Consider the following 9307-nt stretch of genomic DNA (forward strand, 5'->3'; position numbering starts at 1 on the left):
GCAGGCAGAGCTGATGGTTCCCAGAGCAAAGCCACTACTGAATGTGGAGGCTACCTGAGCTATGCACAAGCAGGGAAATCTACACACAGCTAAGTCCCAGGGTAGCTCTCGGTCTCTCCCAACCAGACAGCTTGTTTGGTAAATTGAGAGTACCCTGGAGCAGCTCCTGCCCAGGCATAGGGGCTGAGACAGCCCCACCCCCTGTGAAGAGTGCCTTCCAGCCCCATCTGGCTACAAGGCCTGGTAGCAGCTCCTGAAAGCTGTGCAGCCCAGCTGTGCATGAGCTGAGAAGCAAGCAGGTGGGCTAATGGCCCCCGGAACAAAGCCAGTACCAAGCATGGACGCTTCCTGTGCTGCACACAAGCAGGGAAATGAGTACAATGCCAAGTCCCTGGGTTGCTCCCAGCCCCTCCCAACCAGAGAGCTTGTTTGGGAAATTGAGAGCAGCTTTTCCCCTTCCCTTCCAGGCACAGGGGCTGAGACAGAGCCCCGCTCACTGTGCAGAGTGTCTTCCAGCCCCATATAACCAGAAGGCTTGGTGACAACTCCTGGAAGCTGTGGAGTGGCTAGAGCAGAGAGAAGGACAAGCACAGCTGACAGTTTGCAGAGCAAAGCTCGTGGCCCTATTCTTCCAGGAAACTTGGGGTGTGGGTTGGCCTGAGTTAAGGCAGGAAACAAAGAACTTCACCATCTTTAGAGCTGTTTCCCCTGCTGTTCCTGGCCATCCCTGCACATCTAATTCATAGCCCAGCTCATCACTGAATACAGCCTTCAGCCTGTAAGCAACCTAGCCAAAGTACATGGGAAGCTGCATAACCCATTCAATAGTCTTATGTACAGTGGCACTTGAACAGAAAGCTTAGCCTGTGACTTCCCCGATCTGCAGAACAAAACAAAGGGCCTCCCCTGACCAAGGAATTCTGGCCTGATTCAGGCCCTTAAACCATGAGCTACACAGGCTCTGGTCCTGCTGTCCTGCCAGTGCAGGGAAACTAATTCATAGCCCTATCTAGTACTGAATGTAGTACCTAGTCCTGACCATCTAGTAAACCTGACCAGAGAATCCAGCCAACTATGGAGCCCATCCTACTGCCTCACTTGAGGGGTAGGGAAAAAAACCAGCAGTCTTTTTCAACTGTTCTCAGCCAATAACACAGCCCCAATTCCCAACCACAGAGCTGGAAAAGTTTCCTTGCCAAAAATAGGCCATAATATCAGGGCCCATCTCCCTAAAGACATTACCAGCAGACACACCCAGAAACCCAAACAAACCTGACTGGTGAAGAGCTGTCTCTGCCAAAGCAAACCTGTAACATCTAGAAGAGGAGCTCAATTACTCAGATGCACAGATACCAATGTAATGAATCAAGGATTAGGAAAAATCAGATACATATACACCACCAAAGGAAACTAATAAAGCTCCAATAACTGACCCTAAAGAAATGGAGATCTATGAACTGTCGGACAGAGAATTCAGGATAATCCTCTTCAGGAAGTTTAGAGGACTACAAGAAAACAGACAGACAACTAAACAAAATTAGGAAAACAATGCATGAACAAAATAAGAGGTTCAACAAGGAATAGCAACCATCAAAACAAACAAACAAACATATGAAATCCAGGAGTCAAAAAAATACAATAACTGAACTGATGAATTCAGTAGAAGATTTGAAAACTAGACTCAACCATGGATAAATAATCAGTGACCTGGAGGACAGGGACATTGGAAATTATTCAGTCAGAGGAGCAAAAAGAAAAAAGAATGAAAGAGTGAAGAAAGCCTATGGGAATTATAGCACACAGTGAAAAGAAACAATATTCACATTAGGGAAATTCGAGGACAAGAGAAAGAGAAAGGAACAGAAAGCTTATTTAAAGTAACAATGGCTGAGAACTTCCAAAACCTAGGGAGAGAAATGGACATCCAGATCCATGAGGTCCAAAGGACCCCAAATAGGTTGAACCCAAATGAGGGCTACACTGAGACACATTATAATTAAATTATCAACAGTCAAAGACAAAAAAAAAAAAAAAGAATTTTAAGAGCAGCAAAACAAAAGATGGAAATTACAAAGGAAGCCCCACAAGACTAGAAACAGATTTCTCAATAGAAACTTTTAAGGCCAGGAGAAAATGGAATGACATATTCAAAATATTGAAAGACAATAACTGTCAACCAAGAATTCTATACCTGGTGAAGCTGTCCTTCAGAAATGAAGGAGGAATAAAAACTTTACTAAACAAACAAAAGCCAAGAGAGTTCATTACCACCAGACCTGCCTTACAAGAAATGTTAAAGGGATTCTCTGAGTGAAGGAAAGGAATGGTATTAACATCAACAAAAACATAAAAAGATAGTGCAAACCTCACTGGTAATGATAAATATATAGCCATGGTTAGATTCTGCAAGGTGGTAATAGTGGTGCCTAATTCACGTACAACTCTAGTTTAAAAGTGATAAAAAAATGAAAGCATTAAAAATAACCATAACTACAATAGTCTGTTATTAGTTGTACAATATAAAAAATATAAATTGCAATAGCAATAAGCTAATATGTGAAGGGGAGGAGAAGTAAAAGTATAAAGTTTATGAATTTTATTGGAGTTGAGTTATTATCAGTTTAAAATAAGATGTTATAAATTTAAGATATTCTATGTTAGCCTCGTGATAACCACAAGGGAAAATCCTGTAGTACTTGTACAAAAGAACGTGATAAAGAAGTCAAAACATACTGATACCAAGAGACATTAAAACATACACAAAAAAAGTATGATAAGAAACAAGATCTATAAAATAACGAGAAAAAAGTTAACAAAAGGACAATAGTAAGTTCTTACTTATCAGTAATTACTTTAAACATAAAAGGATTGAATTCTCCATTTAAAAGATATAAAATGGCTGGGTCATAAAAAAAAAAAAAAAAACCTAAGATCTAACAATATGCTGTCTAGGAGGGATTCACTAAAGTGAAGCCTTAAAGACATACATAGACAGAAAGTGAAGGGATGGAAAATGACATTAAAAGTGAATAATAACAACAACAACAATAAAAAGGCAGGGGTAGCTATACGTACACTGGATAAAACAGACTTTAAACTAAAAATGGTAAAAAAGAGACAAAGAAGATTATTAAATGGCGATAAAAGGGTCAATACATCAAAAAGATACAACAATTGTGAATATTTCTGCACTCAACATTGGAGCACCTAAATATATAAAGCAAAAACTAACAGAGCTAAAAGAAGAAATCAGTAGGAATACAATAATAGTGGGTACAATAATAGTGGGGGACTTTATTAGCCTATTCTCAACAATAGAGAGATCATACAGATAGAGAATCAATCTGGGAACAACAGATTGGAACAACATATGCAGAGCATTCTATCCAACAACAGAATACGTATTCTTCTCAGGTGCACATAGATCATTTTCTATGATAAACTGTAAGTTAGACCACAAAACAAGTCTTACCAAATTCTAAATGGTTGAAATTATATCAAGTATCTTCTCTGACCACAATGTCATGAACCCAGAAATCCATAACAAAAGGAAAACTGGAAAATTTATGAATACATGAAAATTAAACAACACTCACCTGAACAACCAATGGATCAAAGAAGAAACTAAAGGAGAAATAAAAAAAATTTTTGAGAAAAACAAAAATGGAAACACAATGTATCAGAACTGTGGGGTACAGGAAAAACGGTTCTAAGAGGGAAGTTCATTTCAATAAATGCCAATATTAAGAAGCAAGAAAGATCCTAAATAAGCAACCAAATTTTACACCTTAAGGTACAAACTGAACACAAAGTTAGAAGAAAGGAAATAATAAATATTTGAGCAGAAATAAATGAAATAGAGAATAGGAAAAAAATAGAAAAGATTAACCAAAGTAAGACTTCATTCTTTGAAATGATAAAATTTACAAACCCTTATCCAACCAAAGAAAAAAGAAAAAGGACCCAAATCAACTAAGTTATAAATGGGAAAGGAGACACTACACTGGATACTACAGAAATTCAAAGGATCATAAGAGGCCGTGGTAAGCAACTATATGCCCACAAACTGGATAACCTAATAAAAATGGAAATTTTTTTAGAAATCTATAAATTAACAAGGCTGAATAAGGAAGAAATAAAAAAATGTGAACAGACAAATTACTAGTAAGGAAATTGACTCAGCAATAAAAAAAAAAAAAAAATCTCCTAATGAAGAAAAGCCCAAGACCAGGTGACTTTGTCAGTGAATTTTACCATTCAAAGAAGAACTAACACCAATTCTTCCCAAGCTCTTCCAAAAAGTAAGGAGAGGGGCCATTCCCAAACTCATGTTATGAGGTCAGCATTATCCTGATACCAAAACCAAAAAAGGATGCTACCAGAAAAACAAACATAAAAACTACAGGCCAATATCCCTAATGAATATCAATGCAAAATTTTTCCACAAAATACTAGCAAACCAAATTCAGCAGCACATTAGAAGGACCATTCACCATGAACAAATAGGATTTACCATTTGGAATGCGAGGATGGATAGTCTGACATATATAAATCAATCATTGTGATACATCACATTAATAGAATGAAAGAAAAGAATCATAATCATTTCAATAGAAGCAGAAGCATTTGACAAAATTCAACATTTATCTACAATAAAAACTCAACAAATTAGGCATAGAAAAAACATATCTCAACATAATAAAAACCATATATGACAAGCCCATGGCTAATATCATGCTCAATGGTGAAAGGTTGAAACATTTCCTCTAGGATCAGGAAGAAGACAATGGTGCCCACTCTCACAGCTTCTATTCAACATAGTACTAGAAGTCCTAGCCAGAGCAATCAGGCAAGGAAAAGAAATAAAAGGTATCAGAATTAAAAAGGAAGAAGTAAAATTGTCTCTATTTTCAAAGGACATTATCTTATATATAGAAAATCCTAAAGGTTCAACCAAGAAACTATTAGATCTGATCAATGAATTCAGTGAAGTTGCAAGATACAAAATCAACATAGGAAAGTAAGCATTTCTATATACCAACAATACATTTTCAGAAAAGGAAATAATTGAAATTGATCCCACTTACAATAGCATCAAAAACAATAAAATATTTAGGAATAAATTTAAGGAGGTGAAAGATCTGTACTCTGAAAACTACGAGGCACTGATGAAAGACATCAAAGAAGACACAAATAAATGGAAAGTATCCCATGTTCATGCATTGGGAGAATTTATATTGTTAAAATGTCAGTATTACCAGAAGACATCTATAGGTTTAAGTCAATCCATATCAAGATTCCAAAGGCATTTTTTTACAGAAGTAGGAAAAAAACTCTTAAAATTTTATATGGAGGCACAAAAGACCCCCAAAGCCAAAGAAATCCTAAGAACAAAGCAGAAAGCATCACACTTCCTGATTTCAAGCTATACTATAAAGCAATAGTCATCAAAAGAGTATGGTACTGGCATAAAAACAGATGAATAAACCAGTGGAACAGAAGTGAGAAATAAACCCAAGCATTATAGAGTTAACTAATGTTTGACAAGGGAGGCAAGAATACTCAATGGAGAGAAGACAGTCTTTTCAATAAATGGTGCTGGGATAATTGGATATTCCCATGTAAAAGAATGAAACTGGGCCCATATCTTATTCCACGCACAAAAATTAACTGAAAATGGATTAAAGACTTAAATATAAGACCTGCCACCATTGAAATCCTAGAAGAAAACACAAGAATAAAGCTCCTTGACATGAGTCTTGGTGGTGATGTCTGGATGTTACGCCTACAGCATAAGCAACAAAATCAAAAGTAAATGAGTGGGACTCCATCAAACTAAAAAGCTCTGCACAGCAAAATAAACCATTAACAAAGTGAAAAGAAAACCTATGGAAGGGGAAAAATATTTGCAAACCATGTATCTGATAAGGGATTAATATCCGATATACATAAAGTACGCATACAACTCAGTAACAACAAACAAACAAACAAAAAAGAATTTAAATATGGGCAAAGGACCTGAATAGCCATTTCTCTGAAGAAGATACACCAAAAGCCAACAGGTACATGAAAAAATGCACACTACCTCAAGTCATCAGGAAAATGTAAATCAAAACCATAATGAGATATCACCTCACACCTGTTAGAATGGCCATCATCAAAAAGACAAGAGATAACAAAAGCTGGCAGGATGTTGACAAAAGGATCCCTCCTACACTGTTGGTAGGAATGTGAATTGGTGCAGCCACTGTGGAAAACAGAATCAAGGTTTTTCAAAAAGTTAAAAATAGAACTACAGTATGATCTAGCAATCTCACTTCTGGGTGTGTATCCAAGGAAAATGAAAATACTAACTCAAAAATATATCTGTACCCCTATGTTCATAGCAGCATTATTTATAATAGCCAAGACATGGAGACAACCTAAGTGTCCATTGGTGGATGAATGGATAGATGAGTTGTGTATATGGGTGCCGTAGAACATCATTCAGCCATAAAATATGTGGAACTCCTACCATTTGTGACAACATGGGTGGACTCTGGAGGCGTTATGCTAAGTGAAATGAGACAAAGGAAGACAAATACTGTCTGATCTCTCTTACATGTAGAATCTTAAAAAATAAATGTAAACAATTTAAAAACTCATAGAAAAAATCAGACTTGTGGTTACCAGAGATAGAGGGTGATGGGAAAATGGAGGAAGGTGGTCAAAGTGCACAGTTCCAATCCCAGGATCAATAATTACTAGGGCTGTGAGCAGAGCAGAGAACTACAGCTAAGGTGGTTGTATGTACGTCTAGGAAGTACAGGGAAGTTTCCAAATCCTAAGAGTTCATCACAAGAAAATGTTTTTTTTTCTTTTCTCTTTCCTTCCTTTTCTTTTTATTGCATCTCTATGAGATGGTGGATGGTAGCTGAACCTATTGTGGTGATTATTTTATAGCAAAGGTAAGTCAAACCACCATGCTGCCTACCTCAAAATGACACAGTGATGAATGTGAATTATTTCTCATTAAAACTGGGTCGGGGGAGCATTTTGTTCTGCTAGAGAGCCAAGGCAGTTGGTAAAATGCTGTTCATTTAAAAAGCCGCTATTATGGGGCGCCTGGGTGGCTCCGTCGTTAAGCGTCTGCCTTCGGCTCAGGTCATGATCCCGGGGTCCTGGGATCGAGCCCCGCATCGGGCTCCCTGCTCAGCGGGGAGTCTGCTTCTCCCTCTCCCACTCCCCCTGCTTGTGTTCCCTCTCTCGCTGTCTCTGTCTCTGTCAAATAAATAAATAAAATCTTAAAAAAAATAAAAAAATAAAAAGCCGCTATTATGAAGGATAAAAAGGCAGAACCAGGAGGGAAAGTGGAAGCAGATAGGATGGAAGCAATCATTTACCTGTGGACTCCTGACCACCAGAGGGACAGCTAGAAGGACAGAGACGGACGTGGCTTGCAAAGACAGGAGCAGACTGAGGCTTTGCGGCATAAGCACAGAGCCAGAAGGGTAGCTCCCCGGAGTTGCTCCCCAAGAGTCAGTGAGCAAATCCCAGAAGGTGGATCTGGTACGTTTGAACAGTGGACAACAGAAGAGAACCTCAGCTGGGTCTTGTAAGATCAGAGTGAAAGTTGATTGTGAATAGTTAGAAAGAGGCCAGCACTGAAGTAAGCTAGAATGTTGCTGAAAATAAAGACGAAACCATAGTTCATTGATCAATAAGATTGGTGTAAAAAAGTGCATGTTATGCTAAGTATTAGATTTCTTTAAAAACTGTTCCAAGTGGTATTTTCTGTGAAAGTTAAAATGTCATCTTAGCCAGTTAACATTTCCTGGTGATGACTATGTGTTAGTCATTCGGGGGGACTTCACAATTGTTAGCTTCCTGAACTTTTGCAACTCTCCCCTTTCAAGAGGAAAGTGGGTTTGGAAAGTGGTGCGATTCCCGTGAGACTCCCGGGCAGAGGAGTGACAGGTTAGGGTTTGCACCCACAGGTCTCATTTGTTTCCATGTTAGTGTCTTTTAGGGACGATGTTGCTCGCATGTCTGTATTAAGATGAGAATCCACGTTTGTCTGTATGTAAAACCATTATTTTCCTAAAAATTTTATTTTCACAAGAATAAATCAAGCTGCAAGGGCTTTCTCGTGCTCTTCAAACGGAATGACATGCTCCCATAAATGGCGGGTATTGCCAGTAACCTAACCATGTTAGGTCATCATCAGTCTAGACTAAATAAAAATTGCTCCTTTCACAGAACTTTGGAAACAATCTTCAAACATCAAGTTCACTAACAACTGAATGGAACAATTGAACGAACAATTGGATAAATGATTCTGCTTATTAGCTGTGAGATATGGTTAAGTTCTTTAAAACCAGATGGATGCTGCCCAATATGGTAGACACTGCAACAGGTAGCTATTTAAACTTAAATTAATTAAAATTAAATGCAGTGATGAATTCAGCTCCTCAGTTGCATGAGCCGTGTTTCAGGGGCTCAATAGCCACATCTAGCCTGTGGCTGCCATGGACAGTGCAGAAAGTTCTCTTGGACAGCACAGCTCTCTTCAAAAAATCCCAAATCTGTGACCTGTTCTGAAGCTCAGCTCCCTGTCTAGTCAGGTCTGAGAGTTCCAGTGACAACTATCAGAGCTCCCTTTGGGACAACATAAAATGATGCATGTAAAGTCCTTTGCAAATTGTAAAATGCTATACTCAGAGGGGGTTGTGGTTTTGTTTTTTTAATTATTGCAGTGTTGTAAAATCACATAGTCTTTGAGATAACCAAAACTTTGGCCCTTGGATCTTCTAATCATGTTGTCATTTTCAGAAGTTATGCTATATATCTTGAAGCCCACATTTATATTTTGTTCTTCTTTTTTTTAACAAAGATTTTATTCATTTATGTGACAGAGAGAGACACAGCAAGAGAGAGGGAACACAAGCAGGGGGAGCGGGAGAGGGAGAAACAGGCTTCCTGCGGAGCAGGGAGCCCGATGTGGAGCTGGATCCCCGGACCCTGGGATCACGACCTGAGCCAAAGGCAGATGCTTAATGACTGAGCCACCCAGGTGCCCCTATACGTTGTTCTTTAAGACTGAAGTACATCTACATTCTGTACTATTGACGATTTCTTTTAACGTGAAAGGTACCATCATATATATTATATACATATAATATATATGTGTGTGTGTATGAAAATCATTATTTTACTGTAAGGACTTTATCTAGAAATTAATAGGGGAAAACTGCAAGTACGTACAAGCTGATAAAAGTCCTAATCTTTTACCCTGTTAGAAAGTGGTTATTGTAGATCACAGAGAAGG

Source organism: Zalophus californianus, chromosome 7, assembly GCF_009762305.2.
Source record: "Zalophus californianus isolate mZalCal1 chromosome 7, mZalCal1.pri.v2, whole genome shotgun sequence".
NCBI lineage: Eukaryota > Metazoa > Chordata > Mammalia > Carnivora > Otariidae > Zalophus > Zalophus californianus.